Source organism: Meleagris gallopavo, chromosome 17, assembly GCF_000146605.3.
Source record: "Meleagris gallopavo isolate NT-WF06-2002-E0010 breed Aviagen turkey brand Nicholas breeding stock chromosome 17, Turkey_5.1, whole genome shotgun sequence".
NCBI lineage: Eukaryota > Metazoa > Chordata > Aves > Galliformes > Phasianidae > Meleagris > Meleagris gallopavo.
In genome coordinates, this window is record NC_015027.2 from 8,439,220 (window position 1) to 8,454,591 (window position 15,372).

Genomic DNA, 15,372 nt, shown 5'->3' on the forward strand with positions numbered 1-15,372 from the left:
TTTTTTAAAGCTGGACCCAAGACAACAGCTTTAGAATGAGAAAAGCAATACAGGAATTTGCATACCACTGCCAACTTCTGGAAAAGCCATAAGAAATTATAAAAATAACTGCACTCCACAGCTTTCAAGTCTTGTATTTCATGTTTAGGGTCTTATAGTAGTTCTCTCAACTTCTACAGAGATTCAGTTGACTTCAGAAGGCAAACTTGGCATTCAAGAGGGAAGGGAAAGAAGGTAAGAGTTCAAAACTAACTTAAATCCAGACAACAAAAGCAAACTGGAATATATATTAACTATATGTCAGAAAGCATAGTAGCATAGTATTACTCAATCTTGTTTATTGACTTCTCCAACTTCAGGGGTAAATTCTCTACTGGTGGATAATAGCCAAATGCTTCGTAAATTATTTCTGCTGTTCCACGTAGCAGGAGAACCTTTATCATTTGCCCTTTGAAGCAAAGGAGAAAACATGCACAAAGACAGTTGTGGCCAGAGGAAGACACTATCTGCTTTGTATAAAAGTTCATACTAGGATTGAGACCTAAGCGCTTTCAGGGTTGGGGTGGAGGAAACAATCATTTTTAGAGAAAAAAAAAAAAAGAATGTATTTACAGAAATAATAAGAATTGATATGAAAATTTCCTCCCTAGTTCATCTGAAGCATCACTGTGCTTTTGAGTCAGACAGTGCCTAAGCTTAATGCAGCAGTTACCCCTGTTCTGCCTTCCCTACCTTTGCATTATCACAAACACAGCACATCCTACTTGCTACAGGGAAACAAGACAGTAGGAATAGTTTCCTGAACAAAACCCTGGTGTGCTGAAAGGCCAGTAAGTCAAAATCGTTATACCACGCAATACCCTCAGTTGTTAAGTAGTTCTCAGCAAGCCTCACTGCCAATTATTTGGGTTTTCTTGATCTTGGCTCAGAGCACCGTGCCATACACACTGTATATACACTTAGTGCTTCCTTCTGACTCATCAGTCAAGGTAATTTCCTACTTTCTCAATTTTTAGGGTTTTCTGTTGGCTACTTGTTTCCTCAAATTCTCCATTTCATTTAATTTCCTCAGAGATTGGTTGGGGTAGCAGGTCTGCAATGAGGACTCAGCAGTGTCAAGACACGCCATGATGCAATCAGACTGTAAACCCAAACAAGAAATGCAGGTTTCTAAGGGTATTCCTGTCTATTTCAGGAGTACCCAGACTGATCATCCTCCTGTTCTTTACTGCCAGACAACCACCTACCAGCAGATCTCAAAAAATAAGTCACACTACAGTCCTTTTCACCCATGGTGTCTACAAAAGACTTCCTAGTGCTGCTTAAACCCTTTCTGGTGGTCACAGCCACATCACAAATCACTATAAAGTCACTATAAATGCACAATGCCAGCCTGCAAAAACACATCTATCCACCATATGAAAAAAATAAATTAAAAAAACTGAGATGCAGCTTTCTGTGACTTGATTAATCATAGTAGGAAATAGCATAAATACAGTAAAAAGTAGCAATAAATCATACTAAGAGGGCCTAGGGACACCACAAAGAAAATTAAGTGTGTACACCTAATGTAAATTTTAAAGAAAACCATTCTAGAAAGCATACATAAGACATGGGTGACCCCCTTCCACTCCTCATACATTACTGTCACATGTTACAACTCCAGGAAGCCCAGTTTACCAGGACATGCATACTGGTCACATCCAGATCCAAGTCAAGGAAAATAAAAGCATTATGAACAGCATACACTTCAGAAAATAAACATATCTTAGAAACATCTAAAAACGTGAATATCTGTTCCCAAGTTAGATCCTAGAGGCATTACTACGTATGCAAGGAGTGCCCTCTCATGTGTGCTTTGCTCATTGCAGTTCTTCACAATTCTTCAACTCGCAGGCTATGAATAACCATTACCATAACATTTCTAAAAAATTAATCCCCAAGGATTGCAACATCTATGCTGAGGAAAAAAAAAAAAAACAGGAATAGTTGTCTCATTTCTAAGAATAAACTGAAAAAACAAACCACTGGAGAGCAAGCAGCTGATCAGAAAAGTTACGTAGCACTACCTCCGGGTTAAGGTTTTAGTCTACAAATTCAGGTTACAAGATCCAGTACCACATAAGTAGATGAAGACAATCCAAGTGTCTTAAAATGACACCCAGTGGCTCTAACTCTCAATGAACAAGTAAGAAGATATTTTTTCTTAACTCTTTTTGGTATATGTTCTTCTCAAAAAGACAACTGTTAAATAACTCTTGGAAATTATTTATTTGTTTTTACAATGTATATAATCACAGTGAGGAGGGTTGTTGTTGTTGTTTTTATCCCTCCACTACGTTGTATTACTGCTATTCTGTGATTTTAAGAACTTCGGGAAAGGGAAATATAAGCAGTATATGCACACTACAGTTTTCCCCTAGCAATACCACAACCTTCACTTCTGCTGCAGAGACATTAACAGAATAATTCCACTGGACTGAACTGTAAGAAAAACGTAACTCCACAAAGCTGCCAAACTACTATATGATACTCATTATTACAGTATCTTATTAGGGAAAAAAAATTGATGCAGAAAATGACAACCTAGTGACCAGAACATAGGTTATACTAAATATATTTCACAGACTCCCCAACCTGACATTTAAAAGATTGTTTAAAGCATGCCTACTTGTCCTAGGTCCAGAACCGAGGGCAATATAGCCACATCCACGTGATCTAAAGCTCAAGGGCAGATATTTCAGTGTGGGAGACAGAAGTGCAGTCATGCAGCTATCACAGCCTTCAGATCTATGCCAACATGTTATGTGGATGCAACAGGGCTTGGCTCTATCACATGGGTGACTAAACAACAGAACAGATACATTCTTTGCCTCTCAACTTCCAATTGGTAAAATAAGAACTACCCTGCCTGCATTATAGACAGTAAGAACACTGAATGTTATACAAAATGCCAGAAAAAAAAAAATTATATATATCACATCCTATTATAAAGGGTACACAAACTTGCCATTATATTCAAGAGAATTGTCAAGAAGCAGTACTAAGAATGGGAGGAATGGGAACAGAGAAAGTTGAGATAACTGCAACTCCTTAGTAACAATAAAAGCCATGCTCTATTAATTTGAACACATATCCCAACAAGGATATAAAGTTAAAAAACCCACAAGTACAAATGCCTTAATGTAATTAGCAAAAAAAAAAAAAAAATCACTCAAAAAGGAGAAAGGGAAAAGGATTTGAAGAAGGCACTACGTACAGCAACACCACCACCACCACAAGTAAATATATATATTTATATTTATATATTTATATAGTATTTAAGATAAGAACATACGTGGAATGCTGTGACTAATTCTGGGCACAAGAAAGAGAGACAAACAGAACCAAATCTAGCAAAAGGCCTCGAAGATGAGTGAGGGACTGGCCTGCTGGTCATACAAATAGAGGCTGATTCCTTCCATTGTTAGACCTAGAGAAGGCACAGTAGAAAACTGAACCTTACTAATGTGTATGAACACCCAACAATAAAGAAATGGAACCAGGCTCTTCTCACTGGTACCAGCAAATGGACCAGACGCAACAGGTACAAACTTCAACGTAAGAAACTCTATTTAAATATAAGACAATTTTTTGTGCATGAAGGTGGTCAAACACTGGTTGCCCAGACAAGCTGCAGAGACTCCATCCTTGGAGGTATTCAGAACCCAAGTGGGCAATGTCCTGGACAAGTGGCTCTAGATGGACCTGTCTTCAGCAGTAGGGGCAGGACTAGATGACCTCCAGAGGCCCCTTCCAGCTTCAACTCTGCTGTGATTCTGTGACATGGAAAGACAGCAACAAACACACGAGTCTCAGGATAACGTAACACATCAAGTCTACTAAAGCCAAAAAAAAATCTGCTCAACAGTTTTATGCTTGAAAAACTGGAATGCATCTTTCTGTAAATTAAGGACAGATTGTAAGCAGGAGAAAAGGACTGGAAAGTTCCTTGCTCATCAAATTAAAAACAAGAGGCCTATTCATGAGAAACATTATGTGGTCAAGTCACATTCTTTTCTTAGAAGTTCTACACATAAGGGAGGATGGGCATTTTACTTGCAATTCTTGGAGAAAATTTTAGGTTGTTATGGATTACTACAGCACATGTGGATAGATACCTAAAGATATGCAAGCAGTCAGAAGTACAAGAGGATGAGCAAATGTCCTTTTGCTTTTTTAACAGGTCTGATCACACGATTAACAGCTGGAGTGAATTAAGAAAATACCCATGCAAGCTATTTCACTGAATTCCCTCACAGTTACACGACAACATCTAAATCTCTCCTGGCATTTCATACACAAATGCCTCATGGCTCAAAATCCCCTTCTCTTTCTGTTCTTTCTTTCAGATTTCTTCATCATCTGCATAGACAAAGCCACATTTTTAAATGAAGCAGAGGAAATGGACAACGATCAGTAAGAGAAACCTGCACTGATGTGAAATGGGAGTCATTCATTCCAGTTACTTTTAGTTTATACACACGTAGAGATTCTTTTTCCATCAGCTAAACTCTTCAGAGCTCCTCTTTGTAGTTCCTGCTTGAACATTAGACTTTGGTTTGAACATCCTTGTAGCCAAACGCGCTCCAGTCTGACAAATCATTTCATCCTTGTTAGCAAAAGCTTTTCTGATGGGATATTAAGGCCGTAAATCAATACAAGAAAACAGTTAATTATTCTCACCCAAATACTGTCTGCTCTTTTGCACAGATCAAGTCTTAGATAACAAGAAGTTGGGTACTCTAAAATAGAATTTCACCGGACAGCCCACATTTGTACCCTAATTGCTGGTTATCACTCAAGACTTTCCCCTCAGAGAACCCGAGGACAGGGTGGGAAGCACTGCCTCAGTATTTCTGAATTTGAATAGTACAAAACATTTACCAAATGCCTCAAAGCCGTGTAGAATTTAACCATGACTAAGAAAGGAATACAAACACAGCTAATACAAGCTATAAAAGGCAGCAAAATTGCATGCTTAGGCATTAGAACTAAGGAAATCCAATGCATTTTTCTAGTTTGTTCAACGTTCAATTAACTTTTTTTTGTACAATGTTGAAAAGGAGTTTGGATTTTCCATTTGTTTGTTTTCCATTTCTGATGTTTGTATACTAAAATAAATCAAGCTGTTGTCATGGGCCTGTTCAAACCATTTCCACTTCTGAAAGGACCTGTTTCTCCTCACACTCAAAGTGATTATCAGCTCTGCCCTCAAAGCTGTAGTTCCTAGTTAGAAAATGCTTCGTTCCCCTGCTGGGAAGGCTGCTCACCTCACAGCCATGAGCTCATCACACTGGGACCAGCTATTTCTCTATATCTGAGGGATGAATTTGCAACAGTTACTGAAACCTACACTTTAACACAAAATTAGACCCAAATTTAAACCATTTAAGCCACAGTATATTTTTCCAGTAATTTGAGGACAAAAACCAAACAAAACCTACACCCAAAACATCAGCAAGAACCAAGAGACCGTTCAGACGTCAGACATAGAATGTATCCCTCATTTTTGCTCACCATGCCAAGGATTCTCTTCACAGCCACGCAGCCTGCACAACTGAATAGAACTTTGCTAGAGCCAGATCAACAGCAAAACAAAAAGAGCTGCTTGGCAGGAAATCAAAAGAGCTAAATGAGCCTGATCTGATTTGCCTGGAGGGAATTCCCAAAATATAATTTAATTCCTGAAACATCCTTTTATCTTTGAACTTCTCAGTGACAATCACACAAAATATTTTGAATAGCACAACTGATGAGCCATCCTGCCAAACAAACACTGCAAACGTGAGTTTCACGTGGTGGTGGTGGAAAAAACACCGCAGCCACATAATGAGACCCACACTAAGTTACTCTGATCTGTTACAGATCAGAGTATTTCTTACTGTAATCATATACTCATTACCCATGTTTGGTTTAAAGTTGCAGTAGATAAGCAGATGTATTTGTGTAAATGTACTTGCTTATTAATAAACAACCAATGTTTAAAAGACCGATTTAAAAGATGGAGGAAGCAAGCTCTGTTAAAAGAAAGACTTTCAGGCACAGCTTTTTGTAATACAGCCTCTTTTCTTTTCTATGAAGTTGAGAAGAAGATGACTGTAATGGGAGCATGTACTCTAAGAGCTCATCTGGGCATAGAGCACACAGGGTCTCAGTGGTGCAGAAGGACGGGAAACAAAGTTACGTTGCATTACAGAAACATTGCTCAGGCTTCACAGTATTCTAAATGAACTCCTATTGCTACGACCTCACAAGAAAGAACTTGGGAGAACTGTGAGTGGTTAATTCAACCAAAGTTTGAATTAACTCAGGGTCTGAATGGAAATAAAAGCTGTATTAAAATCCAGAGTGATACATAACTGTGTTTGAAATCAAGAACAAACCTTCCCTGCTTTCTGTGCTGTCTCATTTCACAGCTTTAGTTCATAACGCTTCTTGGTTTTTGTTTGCCATCCTCTGAAGTATGGATCAGCTTAATGCACTGGCTTGATTACAGAGTGGAAATGCATTTATTCCAAACACATGCAAGATCTCAGCTGTGATATTCCCTATGAGCATTGTAGATGCTGGTGACAAAAATAAATGTATTTTTACATAACAAAACATATACCAAGATAAAGGCTGATAAAGAAGCGTACATCTAGTAACTTTAATCTCAGAAAACCTGGATTCAAAAACCATTCATTTTTCTATTGCTGAAGTAAAAACTTCAGTATTTAAGAACTCAGATTTTTTTGCAAGAAATTACAAGCCACATCTGTTAAGCTCCCTCTTCTGGTTCATCAGCAATATGGATTAGGTTTTTAGATGCATGAATTTCAAACTTTCCCAGGTGCATTCTATCAGTAAGATCCAAATGGATTTTTTAAATAATTATAAAGGAGCTTCTGATATTGAAATATGCAACAAAAGTTTTCAACTTCAGACAGAATCACAGAATGGCCTGGGTTGGAAGGGACCTCAAGGATCATGAATCTCCAACCCCTGCCATATGCAGGGCCACCAGCCTCCCCATTTAATACCATACCAGGCTGCCCAGGGCCCCATCCAACCTGGCCTTCAACACCTCCAGGGACGGGGCATCCACAGCCTCTCTGGGCAGCACCTCACCACTCTCTCTATAAAGAATTTCCCCAGTGCCCTCCTGCTGCTTCCCACTGACAAGCTGTACCTAAGAAGTCCAGTTACTAAGAAGGGACACCACCGTCATGTGAACGTGGCTACCAACCCTCCACCAAGATCTCTAAGAACTTTATAAGCACCATCATCTATTTGCTATTTCTATATCCAATCCAACCTGAAATTTCTGTGCTCAAAAAATATCGGGGTTGTTAATAAATCCTCAAAGTACATTTTTCCTCTTTTTTAAATCTAAGATGGCTTAAAACAAACTGCATTTAAATGAGGAAAACGTACCACACAGATTTAAGTGCCTCCTTTCCAGGATCTCTCATCTCTGCTGTGACTTCCAAAGCACTTCAGTTGGGTAAGAACTGCTCTCAGTAATCAGAAACAGTTGAGGAAGCACACCAATGCTACCTAGCATTCCTGCTGTTACCACCGAAACACAGAGGAGTGGCATTTCACATAACAGTCTCAGAGGAGAGGAGCTGCATGCAGTAGAAAGGGAAGCCACCACACTTATTAACCAGTAAAACGGGAAGAGGAATAAAAAAAAAAACCCACAAAAAAACCAACCAACAACCAAACAAGAAACCAACAAAACAAACAACTCAGGAGCCAGGAGCATGCAACTTCGCCTCTGCTTCATCTGACCAAAAGTTGTTTTCCAGTTCAGCCAGAAAGCTCATTTATATTTCTGTTCTTTAACTAAATAAAAAAAAGAAACAAAGACTCCTCTGTGATTTTTCCATAAAGGAGAGTTGCCCAAGAGCTCCAGCTTCTGCAAACACCAAATCCCTCTGCTTTAGCAGCAGTTTTCAGTCTCCATTCCAGAGAAATGCAAAAGAAAAAAAAAAAAAACAGAAAAAAAGTTCAAATATCTGTAAAATAGAGTTCATTTTGGAGAGATGCAGAATTCCAGCAGACAAAGCACCATCTCGCAGTGGTAAAGTAATCAGAGCTCATTAGTGTTTATATTTTGCACTGACTGTTAGTAACACTAAGACAACTGCTGCAGCTGCTGTGCTGCAAGCAGACAGAACTGCTCTGTCTCAGGTAACAGCCCCAGAAATTAGCAGAGCTTAGCTGATAGCTGTGGGTTTCAACATTAATGGTGGTGCACTTTTAACACAACATTCATCTGACCCTTCTACACACTTTCCTTGTCCTTACCAGTATTTTATGGAAACAGAATTACAATGAATACTCTTTAAACAGGAAACTCTCACTGACAGACTCTGTTTCAGCTCTGAAGCTCTTTCCCTGGGCTGTGCTCTTCTTTTTGTGACTGCGAGCAGGCAGAACTTTAGGAAACACTTTCGATAACATTTTTAAAGCAGTTTTCTGGTCTTAATAAACAAATAAACTTAGAGTTTAAAATTACACTTTTGTCTTCAAATGTTCCATAGATGAGATATCCAATTTCGAGCAAAAGACTGGGGGGGAGGAGAAAAGAGGGAAGACATGACAATCTTTTCTCCTTCAGAGGGATCCATCAAAACCCTGCTGGATCCACTCTCCTAGGGAGGGAACCACTGCAGGAAGCCCAGCCTAGCAGACAAGCTGTCACAGCACGCCCGTGGTCAAAGGCTGAGACAAAAGCGATGCTGTGAAGAGATTGTACTGATGAAAAGATAACATTCTTCCTTTGTCTTTAAACACGTTCATACATTGCAAGCCCTGTCATTCCTTCCGAGGCAGACACATACCTCAGTAAGTAAGGTGATGCCTCCGGAGCTGCAGAAACAGTAGAAGCTTTCTCAGGACTGAATCCTCAAACCATACACGTTTATCTAGGAACAGTTCTAACTAGAAAGAATGCCATTTTATAAAAATATAGGAAGCTAGATGATAAATCTGGCCTTAAATGGTATCATTAACTAAAGTGACTGGTAAGACTATGCGAGCAATGGACAGGAAACTGCAATCTGGAGTACATTCTATTAAAATGGATTAGCATGTAAAGGGCAGACCCTGAGTTAGCTAGCTAGACAGTCAGAGTCACTGAAGCAATCAAAATCAGCCAGTGGGAAACAATCCCGGAAGGAACAGGTAATCAACACCATCTACTCTTTACAAAACATTTCCTTGCATGGTCAGACTTTGCCAAGTACACTGAGGTGCACATTTCTTAAAGTGTTTATCCATCACATACACAAAAACTCTTAGAACACTATTGCAAAGATTTTATTGCTCCATTATTACTAATGACCTCCGTGCCACATTGCAACAGAATGCTCCTGGATGCAACTTACAGCTAAGTTACTGTTAAAAGATGCCTGGTCTTCACAACTCAGAAACGATGCTGGTTTAAAGTAGTAAGACAGTATTGCACCTCACACAAAAAAAGTTTAATAACCCAGCAGGAAATTCAAGTTAAACAACTTTTGAACACAAAAAGTTATCTACAGCTTTTAGTAAAAGCAGACGTTAACCCAGAAATATTTGCAGTTCTCTACATTAGGTTATTAGTATGAGAAATAATCCTGATGAAGTTCCTCTTGATAGAGTGATACACTTTCTTACCTTTGGCCATTTAGGATTTAGAAGTCTTGCTTTGATGGCATCATCCAGGGCCTTGTCATACTGCTGGATTTTCATGTAGGCTGCTGAACGGTTACTGTACAGAATGCAGTTCTGAGGATCAACTCCCAAGGCCTCATTGTACAACACGATTGCTGTGTGGAAGTCACCATCGTGGCAAGCCTGGTTGCTCTGTCGAACTTTCTCAACAAATTCTGCTTTGCTCAACATGGGGCTGTCAGGACTTCTTCTTCCAACAGCTTTGGATCCAAAGAAAGAAATCTGTGGGGGACAGGGAGGAATTCCAGATTAATGATACGAAATGCTATTTAAAAAACAAAAAAAAAAAAAAAACCACGAAAAATATGAGAATACTAGACCCTATAGCAGAAATTGAAGTCATCAGCATTAACGTATAATAAATTTTAAGTTCAGAATCACATTCTTTAAAAATTAGTTATTATTTTCCCAGTACATAAGCAACAATAAAGAGCTTCAAAAAGCATCGTGTTCTGTATGAATGCTATCTTCCAGACACTGCTTTTTTTAGGCATGAGATGTCTGGTTTAGTTTCTGAAGTCCACATATTCAAAGCATTTTCTGCTCACCTATATTACCGGATTCTACAAGACCAAGCACAGTCCCAAGGTAAAGAAGATTACCAGAATGCATGGCAGGTATGAACGATGAGATGATGCTGGTGTATCTAAAGTCCAATAGATCACAGAGAAGCACCTGCGTGCACAGACAGTAGAAGAACTTATAAATTCTCCTCAAACCAAAGAACTGTCACTGGTACACGGGCTCACAAACTTCTACATCCAGGCAACTGCAGGCTGCAAATTGCTCATAAATCAGAAGAGAAGAACAAGTCTGGGTATACTCGCAGAAATTAGCGGGGCACACAGGGCTGTTGGTTTATATTACCAACAGCCAACATTGCAGAGCCACTTCCTGAACTGCTGAATTCAAGTAAAACAAAATAAAGGAGAATGGGCTTAAGACTTTTAATTAAAAAAACTCTAAAGACATACAGTTCTAGTTCCACTGATTCCAGTATATCCTTCCTCCACGCTTCATTTTCAACATCCCTTATTTTCCTCAACCAGTCATTAGCAGTCAATAACAGGTTTTGTCATGTATTCCCTTTTGTCTCTCAAAGAGCCTTAAAAAAAAAATAAAACAACAACTCAGCAGCAATACCTCTGTACAACTCCGACAAAAGACCCTTGTAAATTGTGCAGTAACTGTACTTGGCAACAGACAACATGTACATACAGAACGTGCCTGGAAACAGTCATGAAAGAATAAGACAGTACTATAATTGAAATTGGTATTATCCATTTTCAGTTCAGCAGACAGAAAAAGGTTAAGAATATCACATGTTGTTACCACAACACAATCACAGGGCTTAAATACATTACCAGAGTCAGCTGAGTCATATTTTTAGGTGCAAGGGGAAGCAAAGTGCAAATTGGCATCCTGCCTTAAGCATCAAAAAGAGTCTATTTTTTTTTCCCCAAGTCAAAAAACAATAACAACAAAACCATTACATTTGAAACCAACAATATCTTCCTTACGATCTTTTCCCTCCTAATCAAGTTTTTCTGACAGGTATTTGTCTAAACTCTTTCTACTCAAGGTGGCTCCATGCTTTCCTTGAGTAATTCAATTCAATCAGTTCATGATTTTCATCATGAAAATGTTTTTCATGATATCCACCCTACCCACCCCAAATCTCCATAGCATTTCTTCCTTCTACAGCAGAGCCCCAAACTTTCTTCCTCATCTCTGCAGTTTCCCCTTATATAGTATTCTGGATAGTACGTAGCTTGAACTTTGTGTTTATCTATTATTGGGAATAACATCCTAAAAAGCAAATTTCTGCATACGTGAAAATTAGCACGATATGCAGTTCATCTTCAAAGGTACCAGCATGCTTATCTGCTCTTAACCAAGCACAAGCAGAACTCCCTACTTACAGCTACAGCACAAGGATCTGAGCAGAACATGTCTCTTTACACTCTACACCAACCAGTGCAATAACTCACATTTCTAGGTGCACGTGACCACAGACTTCATCATGTGGTCAGTTTAATATAAGCTGAGAAGCTGCAAGGACAGAATGTGAAGATTTAGCAACTATTACACGTGGAGAGATGCTGAAACCCACAGATTAGGCAAAGTCTGAGAAGAACAGCCAGTCACCAGAAGGCCACAGGTGGCTGGACGCACTGCAGAGACACAGGGCTGGTAAGGCTCAAGTACCTACATAGAGACACAATGCCTTCCATGGAGAACTGATTCTGTTAATTTTATAGTAACTTAGAACTGACACTTCATAGACACTACAAGCAAAAAAAAAAAATTAAAAAAAAAAATCAAACAGAGTTACCAAAATTCTCACTGTTAATAAAGACTACAGAGCATTTTAACCTGAGTAATAATCTCAAAAGACTGTATAATCTCTAACACAAGACCTAAAGAGAGGAGAGTTTGCATCAGTTGATAAGGGAATAGTGATCGATGTCACATAATGGTAAGACAACTCTGCAGGGCCTCTGACGTGGTCCTACCAGTTACTGATCTCTCAACTGGACAGATAAGGATTTGAAAGGTGGACTGCTCAATTAATTAGGAAGTGGTTGGATGGCTGCAACAGAGGGCTGTGGTGAGCAGCTCCATACTCAGGTGAAGGCAGTACAAGTGGTGTCTCCACGGGTCTGCCTTTGGACCAGGACTCTACCACCTGTTTTAGTGACACTGACAGAGAGATCAGGTGCACCCTGAGCAAGTTTGCAGATGACACCAAGCTGAGTGGTGCAGCTGATGACAGAAGGAAGGGACGCCATCCAGAGGGACCTGGAGCTTGTAAACAACATGGAAACTGACTTTTTACACGGTATGATGCGCTGGGACAAGAGAGAATGGCTTTAAACTAAAAAGAGGGGAGATTTAGATGAGGAAATTCATTATTATGAGAGCACTGAGGCCCTGGCACAGGCAGCCCAGAGCTGCGGGTGCCCTATTCCTGCAGGTGCTCAGAGCCATGGATGGGGTCCCAGGCTGCCTGAACTGGTGGGCAACAGGGTTGGGGCTGGGGAGGTTGCAAGGTCCCCTCCAACCCAATCATGTTGTGATTCTGTGAACTGTGTATGAGCATGCTGAAAGGCTAAAACAAAATCAAAAGTGCAAATTTTATAGGTCTTTACTAATCTCATTAGAGTCACCTCTCAGGGACAATCCCCCTCAGCATCAACATGAAGTATGTTTATGACATACTGACAATCATTTCAAGAGAAGAATGTGAAAGAGCAGAAGTTTTTAAAGAATAGGAGAAACACACTGAAAACTTGGTGCAGAGGAAATGGAAAATAATAGAATAATTAAAACAAAGTAGAAGGAAAAATAAAGCAGGAAGAAGTTCATTTTCTCATTAATCGTCAGTATGATATGGATACAGAAAAAAGTAATACAAGTTGACCTCCTGAAGCCAACTACTACTATTCAACAGATCTACCATTAGCGTAAGAGAAAAATCTAATAAAAACTAAAACTAACAGGCAGGTAGCTACTTCACCCTCAGTCTCTCATTACAATATGATCATCTCTAGAGACCTGCTCAGTAGGAATGGAAATAACTGGTATCTAGGCAAGGAAAAAAGAATATGCAATAGACAAGCAAGATGTTTTCAGCTTCAGTCAAGAGAAGGATAAGATGCCAAAATACTGTGAGAAGACAGAAAACAAGGTATGACTGATATGTAGCATTAATATATGCACAGACTGATACTGTTACAGTAATGGATTTCCAGAATGCTGCAGTTTAGACAGTACAGAGTATCAGCAGTAACAACCATTAATGATGCTGCCACAGCCTTACCTGGACTGCAGGTGAGGATAATATATTCCATCCTTAATCACCACTCTGTATTTCAGAGTAAAAACAGAACTGCACTAATGACACATGCTGTCATCCAAAAATGCACCCAACAGATCCAGTCTCCAGCTTCCAAATTCAGTCAGTAGCATCACTCTTAAAACCAAACTGCTGAGAATTTCTTCAACAGCTGGAATGTTGGATGGAGGAACAGTCTCCATGAGAACAGCTGTATATTCAGTGCCAGCAGTGCAGTAAGATCTATGTCACCTATCTGGACTTCAGTAAGACCTCTGACACAATCCTCCATAACACCGTTCTCTTCAAATTGGAAATATATGAATTTGATGGGCAGACCATTGAATGGATGAGGAAATGGTTGTGAGATTGTGCCCAGAGAGTGGTGGTTAATGACTCAATGTTCAGATGCAGATGAGAGACAAGCAGTCCCTCAGGGTGCAAAAAAGGCACCAGTTCTCTTAAACACTTTCATCAATCATATCAACAGTTGAATCAAGTGCACCCTCAGAAAGTTTCTAGATTATACCAAGCTGTGTGGTGTGGTCAACACACCTAATGGACAGGCTGCAATCCAGAGTGACCTAGACAAGCTGAGCCGTAGGCCCAGGTGAACCTCATGAGGTTTACAAATCCAAGTGCAAAGTCCCGCACCTAGGTTATGGCAATCCCTGCTATCAGTACAAGCTGGGGGATGTAATGATGGAGCAGAGCCCTGCTGAAAAAGACTTGGTGATACTGGTGGATGACAGCCGGATGTGAGCCAGCAGTGTGCTCCTGCAACCCAGAAAGCCAATTGTATCCTAGGCTGCATCCAAAGCAGTGTGGGCAGCAAGGAGAGGGAGATGATTGCATCTCTCTACTCTGTGCTGTGAGACCTCACCTGGAGCACTGTGTCCAGAGGTGGAGTCCTTAGCACAGGAGAGACATGGATCTGATGGGGTGCATCCAGAAGAGTGCCACAAAACTGATGCAAGGGATGGAACACCATCCCTGTGAAGATGGGCTGAGAGAGCTGCGGCTGTGCAGCATGGAGAGCAGAAGGCTGTGGAGAGAGCTGACAGCAGTTTTTCAGTATCTAAAAGGGGCTGTACAAAAGAAGGAACAGACCCTTCAGCATGGTCTGTGCAATAGGACAAGGGGAAATAGCTTCAAACTAAGAAGGGAGATTTAGATTGGATATAAGGAAAAAGTTATCCACAATGAGGGCAGTGAAGCACTGCACAGTGCCCAGAGAGGCAGTGGTGCCCCATCCCTGCACACAGCCACGGTCAGGGGATGGGGCTGTGAGCACTGATGGAGCTGTGGGTGTCCCTGTGGGGTGTCCCTGTGATGGCCTCTAGGGATCCCTCCCAACTTAAACCAACCGATGACTCCATGACCTGCTGTGCTACAGGTACGTGTTTAACACGCACAAAAAAATATTTCTCAGCTTTAACAAAATAGACTTATCCTAGAGCCCATGGTGGTATACGCGTCATGGTGATAGCCGTGCTCTCCTCCACACAGAACCACGCTCCAACAAGCTATATGCAAAAACACACGGGGAAATAACGGTCCGCACGTGAGTAAAGGCGCAGGCACCGCTCCCCGCTCCCTCGCTCCTCAGCCGGGCGGCGGGCAGGGAAGGGGCGGGAAGCGGCGCCGCTCTCAGTCTCTCACAAAGTCCCGGGAAGAACTGCAGAGCGGCCCGCGAGAGAACCGCGGCTGTGCCCGAGGCCCCGCCGTCCCGGAGCCTCGTTCCCTCGGCACGTCCGCCCCGCCCTGCCCCGCTCCTCACCTCCGCG

The 15,372-nt window shown here is 40.8% G+C and overlaps 1 long non-coding RNA gene across 2 annotated transcripts; it reads right to left on the bottom strand.

Moving 5' to 3' along the window:
- Positions 1–3,305: 3,305 nt before the first annotated feature.
- Positions 3,306–12,030, bottom strand: LOC104913571. 2 transcript variants are annotated; one of them, XR_004161609.1, is made up of 4 exons: positions 10,722–10,873; positions 10,296–10,422; positions 9,691–9,969; positions 3,306–3,818 (listed from the first exon to the last, which is right to left on the bottom strand). It is a non-coding gene; the product is annotated as an uncharacterized LOC104913571 (long non-coding RNA). The 2 variants fall into 2 exon arrangements; XR_002120420.2 differs by lacking the exon at positions 3,306–3,818 and having other exon boundaries at positions 9,111–9,969; positions 10,722–12,030.
- Positions 12,031–15,372: the final 3,342 nt, after the last annotated feature.